This window comes from Pongo abelii, chromosome 4 (assembly GCF_028885655.2).
Source record: "Pongo abelii isolate AG06213 chromosome 4, NHGRI_mPonAbe1-v2.0_pri, whole genome shotgun sequence".
Classification (NCBI taxonomy): domain Eukaryota; kingdom Metazoa; phylum Chordata; class Mammalia; order Primates; family Hominidae; genus Pongo; species Pongo abelii.
In genome coordinates, this window is record NC_071989.2 from 101,453,265 (window position 1) to 101,470,655 (window position 17,391).

At 36.7% G+C, this 17,391-nt stretch overlaps 1 protein-coding gene across 21 annotated transcripts in view; it reads right to left on the minus strand.

The window, feature by feature from the left end:
* The window catches only part of ARB2A (ARB2 cotranscriptional regulator A), a 540,355-nt gene that overhangs the window by 94,010 nt on the left and 428,954 nt on the right, over positions 1–17,391 (minus strand). The gene's annotated exons all lie outside the window — the stretch shown is intronic.

The following is a 17,391-nucleotide window of genomic DNA, read 5'->3' on the forward strand; positions in this document are numbered from 1 at the left end:
GAATAGTAATTTTGCTTTCGGTTATTTCCAAGTTGGCATTCCCAATGCATTACACTTATTAATTAATACAACAAATATTTGTTAAAGTGCCTGTCTACTTTGTGCCAGGCACTGTTCCAGGTGCTAGGGATGTATAAGTGAGCCAAACTGACAAAGCTTACATTCTAGTGAGGAGTAGTTGAGGCCAACAAATCATAAATATAACAAATAACTAAAATATATAGAGGGCTAGACTGCCACAAATGCCATATAAAAATGAAACAGAACAGAAGAAGCGATAGAAATGCAGTTTCAAATGAGGCAGTCAGGATAGGAGACACTGAGAAGGTGATATTTGAACAAAGATCTGAAGAAAATGAGGGGTGAGCCTGTGGGTATCTAAGGGTAGTTCATTCTAGGCAGAGGCCAATGCAAAGAAATTGAAATAACTCATTGCATGTCACCCTCTGCTAATACCAGGAAAGTAATTTAATCGAAGCAAAATTTTACAGATGAACACTCTAATATTTGTGATATTTCTTTTATTACATTTTATTTAACATTCATCCAATAAATATTTACTGAGTACAAACTATATGCTAGGCATTGAGGCAATAATGATTATAAGATAGACACACATTTTGTCCTCATGAAGCTTACAGTTTAATGTAGGTGGGAGAGGCAATAGATACTGCACAGTAACATATGCTATGGTGGGGGTGGTGCAGGGTGCCATGGGGGCAGAGAATAGAAGCTCTTCCAGGTTACAGGAGATAGAATTTCAGAGATAAAACTCCTAGAAATTAAAGTCTTTCATTTCTGCTCCCAACAGCATAGTTATCAGAATAGACTGAATATAGAACCAAATAATAAATGCTGTACAACATCCTCACAACATCCTATGTAGTAAGCCCTACTCTTATCAGTTCTCAGGTGAGGGAATGGAAGTACAGAGAGAGTGGCAAGTTGACAATAGTTACAGAGATAGAAAAGTGGCACAGAAAGGAAACAAACTGAGGCAGTATAGCTTCAGAGCCTGTGCTTTTAACCACTATCTTAAACGTACTCTTTGAGCAGCATGCATGTGTGATAATTTGTTAATGAACAAAGTCCTCTAGGTATTTTCTAGCTGCGTATAGGTAAGGCTTGGTACAGACTATCTGAATAGTTTGGTTCTCAAAAAAGCTTTTATCAGCATGACCTAGAATGTGGAAAGACTATTTTTGTCTAAAAAATAAAATGCAGTCATCTTATTCGTACTGTGATGTGAACTTCTGACACTGGTATTCACTAACCATTAATATAAAAAGAATGCACTAGGAGCAGCTCTTTGGAATTCCCCCTTCCCTCAGTTTTTTGACATTTTCAGTAAGTGGAGGACTATCTCCCTGTTAATTTGACTGCTGTCTGTTGAGCGCAGTGGGTTTTGCCAAATGTCCAGAGTCCACAAATAAATGTAAAAATCTGTCCTCCCCTGGAGCTTCAGGCTTGTGCTCAGACACTACCTTCACAGTTAGACAACAGCCTGGTTTCTGCTGAGACTGCCAGTAAAGACAACAGGGATGTTCTGGACCAAGTTTCAAGTTATGTGAATTCTAAACTACTAAAAAGTTGTCAGATGACAGCCATTCTAAGTGGAAATGGCACTAGTATACTAGATGAAAAATCTAGATGAGATCAAAACAGAGGCCCAGAGGTCCATGTGGCTGCAGGAGTGGGCTATGGAGCCTTGCAGAACTATGTATTTGCTCTGTCCCGCTCCTTGACTAGTTACACACCTGGAGATTCTAACTGGGATTGCACAAATTCTGTCTGGTGAGGAAATAATATTTTTTGACAATAATAAGTAACACAAATTCCTGGTGAAATTCTTAGAAAGACATAAACAAAAGAAAGAATAATTGTACATTTATATACAATTATATGGAAACAGCAGGCTTGGGAATTAGAATCCTATCATTTTAAGACCATGGATACTTTTCTAATAATATTCTTAGCAGAAAGCCATTGAATGATTTAGCAAAAATTGTATGAATATTTACACTACTTACATGCATATATCTTTACTGTACAGCTTGGTTATTTTCAGGTATGATGTACCTAACGTTAGATAACATTGAAGCTTCCTGTCTCATAAATCATCCCTAAGGCTGAATCCATCAAAACAGAATATCCTAACAGCTTAACTGATGGGGAGACATAGAATATTAGAGAAAAGTTAGATTCAGGTATACATTTTAAACAGAAAAGGAAGAAAAATGATTTATCAACTGAATTTAGGGTAATGGTAGTTATAATGATAAAAGTAGTCAGAATAGGATAAAGGAATTTTGAAAAAAAATGGTGATCAAAGATTAATGCTAAATTGAAATAGAATGCCAATGCTATTATCTGAGTGTTACTATCTCCTGCAGCAGAAGGAATCATAATCAATTTTCTATTTATAAAGAGAGTCCTACTTATTATGAAAGGAAAATACAGACCAGGCTTATAGAGATGGCAACAAAATGCAACAGTTGTGATTACTAATTTTTAGTTTTATTTTAATCCCCTGTTTCCTTCAAAGCAGATAAACATTTCCATATTATGTAAATAACATACAGATTTTAAAATTCAGTAAATAAAAATATATAACAAAATATGTAACTGCTACTCCTAAGTACTTACTATTATCCTGGATAGAACTTTTATTGAGACATTAAAAACACTCTCTCTGTAAAACACTAGATTGCCTCTGAGAGATAAAGAATTCATAAATTTACAATGGTAACCAAATGAAAACACAGAGTAAACTTTCTAGATGAAAATATGGCTCTCCTAACCAAATGCTGAAAAACAAGTGCAATGTAATATGCACTAGATTCATATTGTGGGGAATGTGTTTGTATCTAATCTAATGCTTGCATACATTATTCCTGTGCTTTGAGAACAGAATAACAATTGTAATTTTGCTCTGAATCAAAATAACAGAATCTGTCATTTGACATGCTGTAGTGTTTGCACTTTCAGTATTGTTCATAGAATAATTGTATGCTTCTTTTTACTGTTATTTTGTAGCAGTTTATCTCTTTTAAAATGCTATTCAAATGAGCTTCAGCACGAATCTCAAAGTCAAAATCAGTCACTATGTTTTAGCAGACACTTTCAATACGCCCATACGTATACTTATGCATATCTGTTTTGATAAAATGTGATTCTTATACGCATACTATGTTATTTCACCACAATTTGCATTGTTGTAATAGGTTATTGACTGATTTTTCAGTTTAAGGGACTAAAGTAGTATTCAGTAATGAATGAGTGCTACAAGTTTATTGCAAGTGCCCAAGGTTCACTCACCCCAAGCAATTTAGTCAATAACCAATTTTTATAGTTCTATCTCCTTCAAAATTCCAAACCAATAATCCCCCTTTTTTTAAAAAAATTATTTCAGTATCAGACTAACATTTCCCATGGAAATCAATATGGGTGCGATCCATTAGCCAAAAATCTGCAGCACTGCAATGCAAACATATTAAAAATATTGATCTTGCAAAGCTACTGATGTTTTGATTGACTTTAATGTTTGTAAGCAGCAATAACAGAATTTCAATGACTGAAACAAACTTTTGATTAAAATTATAGATCTTTTGGAGGGAATTTGCTATTTTACTGGCTTAAAGCATATCACATGGCTTACTTGCCTGCCGTAAATGAGTGCAGTGGGATATACTTATCCAATTCCTTATTTGTAAATATGTAGTCCATCACAGCTTACACATCTTTAATCTACTTTGAACTGCCCTGACATTTCAGTTCAACTTCTCATTATAGCACATGGTGGGGTGACGTTTTCAGACTAAGAGTGGCAGGAATTCAGAGCTTTAATCCTTCTTTTACTATTATGCAACCTTTGGGAAGGCATTTTATTCTCAGTTTAAATTCCCCAAATGTAAAAATGGAATTAACCTTGGGAATCAATGAACATTCTTATTACATTCTGAGATCAGCTGACAGTAAAGACCATAACTTATACATACAAAAGATTATCTGATCCAAAGATACGTCCCTTAAAGGAAGCACAGAATTTTGCAGTCATTTAGTGATCACCTAGCAATGCTCTCATTTTATATATGAAGAGACTAAGGTCCTAAAAGGTACAGACAACACAAGGAGCTCCTCACTGAGGCCTCTCCTGACCACGCTATATAAAACATACCACTGGGCCCCATCAGGTACTCTCTCACCACTTAGCCTACTTAATCTTTATCCTAACATCATTATCTAAAACATATACTTTATATGTCGTTTTGTCTACCTAGTATCTATTTTCTCTTCTGAAATGTAAGCTCTATGCAACAGGAATTTTGCTTATCCTTTTCATAGCCAAATCCCTAGTATTCAGAAAAGTATCTGACATACAGGGGGCTCAATAAGCATTTCTGAATAAACGAAGGAAAGAAGGAGCCAGATCCACTAATGGAAGGGTTGGGTTGGGTAGGGGTGAAGTGGGCTTGATTCTCTTAACTCTCAGTCCAGTGTTGCTATGAAGTTTCCTTCTTAATATGTTCCTTTCACTTCCCTGGGTTCTCAGATGTAAGCATCAAAGGGAATTTGCATCCATATCTATTATACATATTTTTGTTAAAGTTCACAGATATTTTCAAGTTTAAGAGTTTCATTATTTAATTATTAATCCTTTCCTGGATTTTTTCTCCATTTGTTTGCTCTACCTTCCACCACATTAAAACTGTCATAAATTCTTTATTTTTACTTGTGACATTTTATTGCAATAAAAAGATCGATAGTTTAAATAAAAAATGAAAATTAAAAATGACCCATTTATCAGCCGCTTATTTCGTTTCTACTACAATCACTCCCATATAGTCCTTCTGGAAAAGCACCAACGTATAACTTGAAAATGTGCAGGGACTTTGGCCTCCTCATGAATTTTATTAGCTTTCCCCAAATTACCCTAAACACATACACAATATATTTGTAAGTATACAATACAGCTTGAAGACAAATTCCCTGTTCCTCTTCCAGAGGCTGCTACCATGGCAAACCTTCAGGAAATGCCTCTGGTGCTGCCACTCTTTGGCGGGTGTCGGCGAAGTAGTGTGGTTTGCAACTATCAGATCTGGATTAGAATCTCAACTCTCCCACTTATAAACCACATGAACCTTTGTTTACTCATCTGTAAAAAAAGATCATAACACCCACTATAAAGATAAGCTGTCGGGGGCAAATAAGATGCACATAAAGTGAATGGCACAAAGCAGGGATGCAAACAGGGTTAGTTCCCTTCTTACCTTCACACATTTGTGGAAAAAATAGCTAACTTAATGCTTTCTCTTTCTTAGTGCACTGAAAAAGTGTTTAGATATTTATGTGAGATCACTAATGGTTTTTGAGAATCAATAAGAGGCAGAATGGAAGGTAAAACTATTTCAAAGAACTGACAGATGTGATCAGGTCGCTAAATGATGTACTGTAGTTACTAGAGAAGGTATCTCTATACAAGCACCAGTGTCCTAAGGGTGGCAAGTGATGTTACATTTTGAGCAGGGATGATGCCATTTCTTTCTTCCACTTGCCCCCACATCTGGCTATTCCATCTCTGTAAGCAGTCTGGTGCCCTCAGTACCCTAATATTCTCACACTCCTTAACCCATTCCTGGAGGCCACCTTCAGTTTCATAAACATCTACCCTCAGTCTGCTACCGAAAACAGCACCCTACCAGCAGCTCTGTTTGAACACTCACTGAGACTCCTGATGTCTATCTGTCGCTCTGGAGTTGCAAAGCTGGTAAGCTCAGCATGAGCTCTCATGGGGCTGTTAAAGGTCCAGAGGCAGTAAGCTAGGCTAGTCCTTTCAAAGTGGCATCATACTGCATGATGACTCAAAATGGCTTCAAAGAAGGCAAAGGTTGCCTGCTAGGGGATGTGCAACTGAGGGAAGATCAACAAAATATTAAAGAGAATGATGGGTTTTCTTAAAGGTTTATTTTTACTTTTAAAAATAAGGACTGTTAAGTATGAGATGATGGGAAAGGCCAGTATGCCAACAGGAGAAATGGTTCTTTTTATTATTTCTGCCCAAGTATGTAGTGGACTTGCAATGAACTTATAACTCATGCCTGTAATCCTAGTACTGTGAGAGGCTGAGGCGGGAGGATCACTTGACTAGCCTACAAGCATAGGGAAACTCTGTCTCTACAAAACAAAACAAAAATAAATAAAATTAGTTGGGCCTTGTGGCATGCACCTGTAGTTCTAGCTACTTGGGTGGCTGAGAGGGGAGGATCGCTCGAGCACAGGAGGTCAAGGCTGCAGTGAGACTTGATCATGCCACTGCATTCCAAACTGGGTGACAGAGTGAGACCCTGTCTCGAAACCCCCCCAAAACAAACAAACAGAAAACCCTAAACAAGAAAAACTAGTAACCCTGGCATCACTGATTCTCTGCTACTCCCTTAGCACTGCTATTACTCTGGCTCTGCAGTGGAAAGTCTGACTGAAATATATGCCTGATTTAATCACACACCATCCAATGTGTCAGTGGTACCACATGGAGTGTGTCCCCTTTGCTCTCCAGGCCACTGCTAGAACCATCAGATCTTCACTTTTTGGGGACTATTTACCCCTTTGAGAATATGAGAAGAGCTATGATTCTCCACCACATAAACTAATTGTATCTAATCTACCAATTCAACACAGAATTTCAAAGGGTTCATATAACTCACTACAGCTCATCCATAAATCCCCCAGGCCTTGGGGGTATTCAAGGGCAATCAATCTTCTCGTGTTGGAAAATATCAAGATGCCTGCTTTCCTCACAGGACTGTAGGTACATAGTATAGAGACATCTGCTTTGGGTAAAGAGGGGAAGGAGAGGAGAGAGGCAAGTTTTAAAAGGAAAGTATCATTTTCCCTCAAGTTAGAAAGCATTCGGATAAAGAAAAAAGACCATTCAAATGCCAGGACTTGGATGCATGCAACATAAGTTAAATGCATGCAAGTGGGAGATTTGGCTTAATTCCAAGCACAAAATATTTCAGCTCCATGGGGAAAGTTAACCATAGGCCAAAATCTCAAGGCATATATGTAATTCACTTAGTATTTTAAAAGGTCCAATATTTTAATGTCTTAAGAAATTCTCAAACTTCCTGAAATTTTAATGGTGCAAACATTTTAAATATAGAGGGCTAGCAGTTCTTGAGAAGTATTTTGGCACAGATTCTAACGGAGATCTGTTGATCTTTTTTCAGGGACACACTGGCAAATTTAAAACATAGTTATTGAGAAGTTGGAAGACACCTCCCTAATTTATAACTATTTTAAGGCACATCAGATTAAGGTCTGAAACTTCCTGACATTATGCTTCTAAATTGTAGGGTAAAGCATTTGTCCTCTTCAACTGAAGAAAAAATCGGAAAAAAATTTGTGTGTGTATATATATATGTGTATATATATATATATATGTATAAAGACTTTGTGTATGTGTATTCAAAAGCTCAATTTCTGGTTACCAGTCCTCCACATACACTTCAATTAAGCAACTATTGATCAGAGAGCATAGAGTAAATGCCCTTCACTGAAAACTCAATTAAGCTTGCAGAGAAATGATTAGTAAAGTCAAAAGAGAAATTTGAACTCAAATAACATTGTATTTGAGATTACTTGCTAAATTTTTAAATGGGGGTTTGGGGATTGGAAGTTTTCAACGTATAATGCCCTTTTCCCATAAACTGGCCTTTTAACCTTACATTAAAAATATGGCTAGAAAAACAGATTGATAATTCCTCAAGAAGTTAAACAGAAAATTACTATATGACCCAGCAATTCCACTTATAGGTATAGAACCCACAAAATTAAAAACAGATGTTCAAACAAACACTTACACATGAATGTTCATAGCAGCATGATTCATAGTAGCCAAAAAGTGAAAACAAGCCAAATGTCTTGCATTTGATGAATGAGTAAACTAAATGTGGTGTATCTATATAATAGAATATTATTTGGCAATAAAAAGTAATGAAAAATTGATACATACTACAACATGGTTCAGTCTTGAGAAGCTTATGCTAAATGAAAGAAGCCAGCCACAAAAAGCCACATATTCTATGATTCAATTTATATGAAATGTTCAGAATAGCAAATGCACAGAATCACTGAAGCAAATTAGTGGTTGCCAGGGACTGAAAGGAGGAGAGAATGGTGAGTGATTGCTTTATGGGTCTAAAGTTTCTTTTTGGCGTGATGAAAATGTTCCAGAATTAAACAGTGGTGATGGCTACAACACTGTGAATATACTGGAAATTACTGAACTGTGCTCCTTTAAATGGCTACAATGGTGAATTTCATGTTACATGTATTTCAATAAAAATTGTGGCCAGGAGGCCAGGCACGGTGGCTCATGTCTGTAATCCTAGCACTTTGGGCAGCCGAGACTGGTGGATCACAAGGTCAGGAGATTGAGACCATCCTGGCCAACATGGCCAACATGGTGAAATCCTGTGCCTACTAAAATACAAAAAGTTAGCCAGGCATGGTGGCTCATGCCTGTAGTCCCAGCTACTCGGGAGGCTGAGGTAGGGGAATTGCTTGAACCCGGGAGGCGGATGTTGCATTGAGCTGAGATTGCGCCACTGCACCCTAGCCTGGCAACAGAACAAGACTCCGTCAAAAAAAAAAAAAAAGTGGCTAGGATTCTTTTTCACTTTATTTATTATGATTCTAGTAAAAAAAGACACTAATGAAATCAATTTCTACTGAAATTAAACACTGGATATGATCATAAGAGCTCTTTTTTAAACTCATAATATATCTATGTGTGTTTGAGTAGGCTGTGCCTCAATAAGTGGGAAATTAATCATCTGGATAGTTATGAATATTCTCATAAGTCTATACAGTATTTATAATTCTGGCAAAACAAGACAAGGAAAAATGGGAAAATAAACTTTCTTTGCCCAGAATTCATTGGGAGGCTGAACAAGTTTGTTTTGCTTTGGAAGTGTTGTCAACAAAATTTTACTGAAATGTAAGGATTAAATTGGCAAAAAATAAAGGATTTACTTTTTTGTATTTACTTTTCACGATGTCCAAAAGCAGCCAGGTTTTCTCGCCTACATAATACAATGCAAGATCTACTTGCTAAGATTGGGGAAGTCTGAAATGAAGTAAGTTTACCAAATATTCATAAAGCATCTAGTTACGTATTTGTACAATAATCATTATATTACACTTAATTTTTAATATTATACTCAATTTTTTAAATTTAAAAATTCATTATTTTTTGGCATTTATTCTTTTAAAATAAATAAGTATATAAAGGTAAATTTCTCTGTTTAGTAATCTAGCTACACTAAAAAGTTTTTCTTTTCTTTTTTTTTTTTTTTTTTTTGAGACGGAGTCTCACACTGTCACCCAGGCTAGAGTGCAGTGGTGTGATTTCGACTCACTGCAACCTCTGCCTCCTGGGTTCGAGAAATTCTCCTGCCTCAGCCTCCCAAATAACTGGAATTACAGATGCCCGCCCCCACGCCTGGCTAATTTTTGTATTTTTAGTACAGAAGGGGTTTTGCCATGTTGGCCAGGCTGGTCTTGCACTCCTGACCTCAGGTGATGCACCCGCCTTGGCCTCCCAAAGTGCTGGGATTACAGGCATGAGCCACCGCGCTCGACCAGTATTTTCTAAATTTCTTTGTTGATCTTTAAATTATTTGGAAGACTTTTACTTTAATCTCTTCTCTACCCATTTACTCCTTTCCTCAACTTTTATTGTAAAAATGTTTAAACGTGTAAGAGTTTCAGTAGTGCTATGAATGCCCATATGCCTTTCCCCTAGATTCAATAATTGTTAACATTTTGCCACATTCATTTCATCTCTTTCATTCCCTGTACATGTACTTTTTTTTCCTCTGAATCATTTGAGAGCTACAAACAAAAATAATTTAACAACTGCACCTCATGTATTTGAATTTAATGCCAAAGTCACAAGAGTCATATTGGGATACATTTTTAAAATTATAGTCATCCACCTTCATAAAAGTTTTAAAAAGGCACTATAATTATCTTGACTTTTCTGTAAAATTCATCACTATACTATAAGCTCTAGGAAGGCGACATGTTTTCTATTTCTTTGGTATGATAACAGTCTCGTGTATGACTTTGAGTTATTGTTTCACCTTGAAGGGTCCTCTACATCAGCAGTCCCCAATCTTTTTGGCATCAGGGACCGGTATTGTGGAAGACAATTTTTCCACACACGGGGAGTGGGGGATGGTTTCAGGATGAAACTGTTCCACCTCAGATCATCATGCGTTAGATTCTCATAAGAAGCTCAACCTAGATCCTTCGCATGTGGAGTCGACAGCAGGATTTGGCTTCTATGAAAATCTAATGCCTCTGCTGATCTGACAGGAGGCGGAGCTCAGGCGGTAATGTTGGCTCTCTGCTCACCGCTCACCTCCTGCTGTGTGACCCAGTTCCTAACAGGCCAGGGACCAGTACTGGCCCATGGCCTCTGGGTTGGGGACCCCCGCTCTGCACCTTCCAATTCATCTTCTTTTTTCCAAGTCCTGCCTTCCATAAACACACCACACATATTTATAAATTTATTCCATTAGCCTTGGAATAGTTAAAGCACTTGTGTGTAACCCTCTCATCTGGGTACCTATTTTCTGCTCTAACTTGAAATTTAAATTTAAACGATATAAAGTTTCAGGTATAAGATTTATTAGTTCTGGGGATCTAATGTACACCACGGTGACTGTAGTAAACTACTGTATTATATATTTGAAATTTGCTAAGAAAGTAGATGGTAAGTGTTCTTACCACCCACCCCCACCCCACCACACACACAAATGGTAACTATGTAATAGAATTAATATGGACTGATTGTGATAATCATTTCACAAGGTATACACATGTCAATCATCAAGTTGTATACCTTGAATTTATACAATTTTTGTCAATTATGCCCCAATAAAGCTGAGGAACAATGCATTTTATTTGCATGCTACATTGCCTCAATGAAATCATAAGGTCCTCCAGGACAGGGTCCCGGATTTTTTTATCCCATGGTTGGTAGATACTAAAATTCTTTCTCAACTTAATTTAAATCTTCATAGTATGATATTGGTTAAAGAAAATAAATTGCAGAGGGCCAGGCGTGGTGGCTCACGCCTGTAATCCCAGCACTTCGGGAGGCTGAGGAGGATGGATCACGAGGTCAGGAGTTCGAGACCAGCCTGGCCAACATGGTGAAACCCCGTCTGTATTAAAAATACAAAAATTAGCTGGGCATGGAGGTGCACGCCTGTAATCCCAGCTACTTGGGAGGCTGAGGCAGGAGAATCGCTTGAATCCGGCAGGCGGAGGTTGCAGTGAGCCAAGATCGTGCCATTGCACTCCAGCCTGGGCAACAGGGTGAGACTCCGTCTCAAATAAATAAATAAATAAATAAATAAATAAATAAATAAAATAAACAAATAAATAAAAAGAAAATAAACTGCAGATTATATATATTTACTTTTATTGAGTTACATAGAATAAGGTGCTATAAATCCATAGAAACTAAAATCATAGTCTAGTTGACAATTTATTTTTATTCCATTGAATCTAACCTCATATATGTATACACACACATATATATGTATTTCCAACCCTATAATTTTTCAAGTGATGAAACAGACCCATAGAAGTTAAATGACTGACTTCACAGTATAAAACTTTTAAGAAGCAAAACTAAAGCTATAATTAAATGAGTTAATGCATATAAGTGCTTATACCAGGGCCTAGTTAATACAGGAAGGGCTTAAGAAATATTTTTAGCTTCAGAATCAAGGTTGTTGGATGTCTAGTTCAGTGCATTTTCCAATGAAACACATTACCTCAGAACTTTACAGTAACACAGTAAAGACAACCACTTCAGGAGCATGTTATGCATTCTTTAATGAGCAAGAGTTACACAATAAGAGATCAGCCAGAGGGTGTCATCAGAACATGTAAACTGGTAGCCTATGGGCCTGATATAAATGGCTGCCATTTTATTTGACCTCTTTAATAGTTTAAAAATTTTTAGTTAGTTGCAACAGTTAAAATTATAAAAATCTGAAATAAATATTGAGACTTTTGACTTCTTTGGGAAAACTGGGAAATCTGACAACACTGGGCTTGCATCCCTCCATGTCACCAATCAGTTGGGGTTTGAATTTCCAACTCCTGCTCTTCTGCTAAAGTCCTGATTATGATTAATGTAAAAAATGATGACTGAATCATGTAGTAAGAGCTACATCAGTCAGAAAATACTAAGTGATATTTGCTAACCATATATAATTGCTAGCCACACACACTTAGCTATTTCCTAAATTAGAAAAATTGATTGTAATAATAAGGAATAAAAATAAAGGTGACTGTAGTATTTAAAGGGTAACTAGAATTTAACCAGAAAATCTATTTAAAGAGACGAGCCCACTCCCTAAGTTGTTACATAAGGTACCAATGTATTTTTCTTTTATGGGAAAATACTGGTTCAATAACTTTGATTCATATGTTAAATAAAAACAAATGACACAACTTTATTTGGAATATTTTTTCCCTTAATTTAAATATAGCCCTTACGATCTGCAAACATTTTAGTTAGTCTGCTTTTGACCCGAACTAAGCAGCTATAAGAAAAAAAATTAAAAATAAAAATAGGTTACAACACATTAAATATCCTCCCTCTGCCACCTTACACTTTTTGGTGCTAAAACATATGCTCTGCCACCTGCAGATAAAAGTCACACACTGAGAGTGTATATTCTGACAAGAATTACTAGTTTCAAGCATGCCTGGTGATTTTGGACAGTAGCACTTAAGAAACCTTCAATCTGGCAGTTTTACCACTGCACATTTTTGAAAGCATTCCTACAGCCTACAGTTGTACAAATTTTGGGATCTGACCTTTGGGAGAAAACAAAATAAAATGAAACAAAAAGGATCCTAGGGTAGCATTTTGATCCAACTGGTTCTATTTTTTTTGTTTTTTTTGTTTTTTTTTTTTGGTCACATACATCTCCCCCCACCCCATTTCACATCTCAATGACAAGTTGCCAAGGGTGATTTGAGTTTTTTAAAAAAAATTTCTGATGGGGTAAAACTGTATTGTAATATCAAGAGAACTTCTATTCCTACACACACTGGGAACATCTGTCATAAGAGTTAAAAATTATTGTTATTCCATAAAAAATTTATTTTCCTATTTTTATGTTTCCTTTACCCTCAGTTACTTTTCTGTTTTATCTTATTTGTTTGCTCTTTCATCTTGTTCCATAAAGGGTTTGGGGATGTACAAAAATGAACCCAGGCAGGACTTCCGAAGATAGCAAGTGAAGAAGTTGGCAAATCTTCTTCCCCTGAACAACTAAAAAGGTGGCAAAATTGTCAAGTACAACCATTTCAGCACTCCAGAAATCAACCAAAGCAAAAAAACAAACTGAGAAATGTTTATTCAAGGAAATCTGCTGTATTACAGGTAAGGGCAGTGGCAATCTGTGGGGAGCAGCTCAGTAGCACAGCAGTGCTTCGAGCATGACTGGCTGTGAAAACCTGCAGCTTCGCTGCTAGAAGGGGCTGACTTGATTTACAGTAGAAGGAGAGACACCCATGCCCAATCATGTTATCCTCAAGTAAAGCAAACTCAGTGGGAAACCAACCACAAAAGCCCCAGCCCTGCTAGTCTGAGGTTGTGGTCTTGCTTGGGGCGAGCAGTAGACCAGTAGACTAGCTAGAAATTCAACAGGGAGATTCTGGAAATGAGTGAGAGGCTGAGAGACTAGATGAACTCCTGCACATTCCTAGCTGACTGAGAGGATGAGTGCTGGGACAGAAGTCCCAGGATAGCCTGGTAGAGAAGGAAAGCTAGGGCAGACTTGGAAACTTTGAATAGACTCGTAACTCAAACACGGATCCATCCACAGAGCCTTATTAGCTTGGGGTGATTGAACAAAAACTCTGACCATTAGGCTATGTAGGCAAAGAGGTTATTATCTAGGAGCTGGCCTAAAATAAAATTAAAATTGAAAACAAAACAAAACAAAAAAACCCCACCGAGCTATCAACATCTACATTTTGAAGAGGGGAGTCTGCAGACTAAGTCCAGGTAAGTTTCTGAAAACAGAAGAAAACAAAAGACCAGAAGCAGCAAAAAAGATCCTCAAGGCAAATGAATCAGAATCTACAGTTGCTCTCATTACTCCTGTTCAACATTGTACATGAGGTTGCAGCCAGTACAGTAAGGCAAGAAAAGAATTTAATGGCATATATATTAAGAAGGAAGATATACACGGTTTTTACTCATAGATGTTATGGTCCTGTATGTAGAAAATCCTAAAGATTCTATTTAAAAAATCTAGAACAAGTTTTAGCTAGGTCACAAATACAGAATCAACATGCAAAAATCAACTTTAATTCTCAAACTAGCAATAAACAATTCAAAATTGAAATTAAGAAAAGAATTCCACTCAAGAAATAGAGGAAATAATCCTAAAATTTATATTGAACCACAAAAGACATGGAATAGCCAAAGCCATCCGTAGCAGAAAGAACCAAACTAAAGGGATCACATTACCTGACTTCAAATTATACTACAGAGCTATAGTAACCAAAACAACATGGTACTGGCATAAAAACAGACACATAGACCAATGGAACAGAATAGAGAACCCAGAAATAAACCCATACATCTACACTGAACTCATTTTCAACAAAGGTGCCAAGAACATACACTGGGGAAAGGACAGTCTCCTCAATGGTGCTGGGAAAACTGGAAATCCATATGCAGAAGAATGAAACTAGACCCCTATGTGTCACCATATACAAAAATCAAATCAAAATGGCTTACAGATTTAAATCTAAGAGCCAAAACTATAAGCCTACAAAAAGAAAACATTGGGGAAAGTCTCCGGGACATTTGACAGGGAAAAGATTTCTTGAGTAATAGCTCAAAAATTCAGGCAATCAAAGCAAAAATGGACAAATGGTATCAGATCAAGTTTAAAAGATACTGCACAGATAAGGAAACAATCAACAAAGTGACAATCCCCAGAATGGGAGAAAATATCTACAAACTGCCCATCTGACAAGAGATTAATAAACAGAACATATAAGGAGCTCAAACAACTCAATAGGAAAAAAAAATCTAATAATCCAATTTAAAAATGTACAAAAGATCTGAATAGACATTTCACGAAAGAAGACATACAGATGGCCAAGAGGTACATAAAAAAATGTTCAATATCACTAATCATCAGAGAAATGCAAATCAAAACTACAATGAGATATCTTACTCCAGTTAAAATGGCTCATATCCAAAAGACAGACAATAATGAATTTTGGCAAGGATGTGGAGACAGGGACACCCTTGTACATTGTTGGTGGGAATGTAAAATAGCACTACCAATGTGGAGGTTCCCAAAAAACTAAAAATAGATCTACCATATGATCTAGCAATCTCACTGCTAGGTATATGCCCCAAAGAAAGGCAATCAGTATATTGAGGAGATATCTACACTCTCACTGTAAAAACATACTATAAAATTTTCATTGTCCATAAGATAAAAAGAAACAACTGGTGAACTGGTGAAGCACTGAATTCTAGGGAAGATTTCTCCTGTGGGTCCTCCTAAGAGAGGACCTCATGAAATATAGGGAACTACTTCCTTTAAAATAGCAGCCCTCTCCCCATGGTGAGCCCTGAATGGTTTACAGGGGTGAGGAGATAGTGATCCTCAGCCCTCAGTGGCCAATAGGACTAGGGGCAGCTAAAGCCCTGTACCTGTGGCCTCCAGCCTTTAGCAGTTCCCTGCAACTATACTAGGATGCTGGAAAAATATATTTTTTGTAATATGTGCCACAAAATAAAAAGCACTTTGTCTAAAAGATATCTGTAACATCTGTAACATGCAGTTTCATATCATTTTCTTTTAACAAGCTGATTACAAAACAGAAATACAATTCGTTAAAACATTTCTGCAGGGGCCAAAGATGTCCAGTTATATTTGATATCTGGCTCCATTTATCCCATAGTATTATATGTGGCTACTAAATGCATCTGAACTCCTTTTAGGTGGCATTTATGTTAATGAGTTTAAATTATTTATTAACAAGGTCAGCTTTATTCACCACATGACCAAGTTTGGCCAAATGGACTGGTGGTGCTGCCCGGTGCAAATATGCTTCCCAACACTTCAGAAACTCTGAAAGCCTCCCTTCTACAAATCCATTTCTTTACATGCAATTTTTAAGCTCACTGTAAGCACAGATGAACTACACTGCATAATCACATATTCACATTACTTATTAGAAAGTGACCTTAGATTAAAAAAAAATTATAGATGATTTTTAGTTTGAACCTTCTCCTTCCCCTCATTTTAAGTTAATTCCACACAGGGTGACTATTTCTAATGTGTGTCACTGGAGTGCATTAAGATTCTACCCTTCAGAATTTTTACAAGGCATGAAATTTCAGGTAAAATCGCTGGTACTGAGACCCACCAGTAAGGGCTATGGCTTATGGCTCCATATAGTCTCCTGGTCACCTGCAACTCTTACTCAGGAGAATATTCCTATTGGAGTTTTCCCAATAAATATGACTTTGAAGATCTAGCCTTGATAAGTACATTATTCAATCTTTATGGTTCTTTACCCCATTAGTCATATCACTGCACCAGAGTTACACCAGCTACAGACAGTAAAATCATCTTACATATTAATTTCCCATATGGCACATCAGATCCCTGAATCAAGAATTCCTGTTTTACATAAAAAATTTAGGTTCTTGCCTATATAACCACAATATTCCATTTAATTATAAAGAAATTCCATTCCTCCCTTAATTAACTTTTACTATCTATAAAAGTGAAACAAGAGGCTCGTACTCTACTTATATGTACATTACAATTACTTTTGTGAAAAAAATCTACAAATACACTTGTATTTCTAAAGTGTATATATAATCAAAAGAGGATTTCAGAGAAAAGTACAAACGTGAGGACAGCAAACAGGAAAAAGTAGTACATGAGTATTTAGCACTTACGGATAGAACTTAAGCAAAAACTACAGCTAAATTTTTTTAAAGCACCTTTAAGTCTCTTTATTAATTTAAAATTTATTACAAATACACAACTGCATTCTGATGCAGTCCCCTTAAGTCATCTTGTTAAATTTTGTCATAACATGTGTTACTGTAGTTCTACACTTTTACCTTTGCACTTTGTAGTGTGTAGCAGAGCACCATAATTAACCACTGGTAGGTAGTGTTTACGTTAGTTCTCAAAAGGTTAAGAAGCTGATTATAGCTAAAATCAGCTTTGCCTGAGGCTTCAGGGGCTCTGTGTAATCAAATTAGACAAGCAGGGCACAGTGTCACCTAACACAAACCAGTGG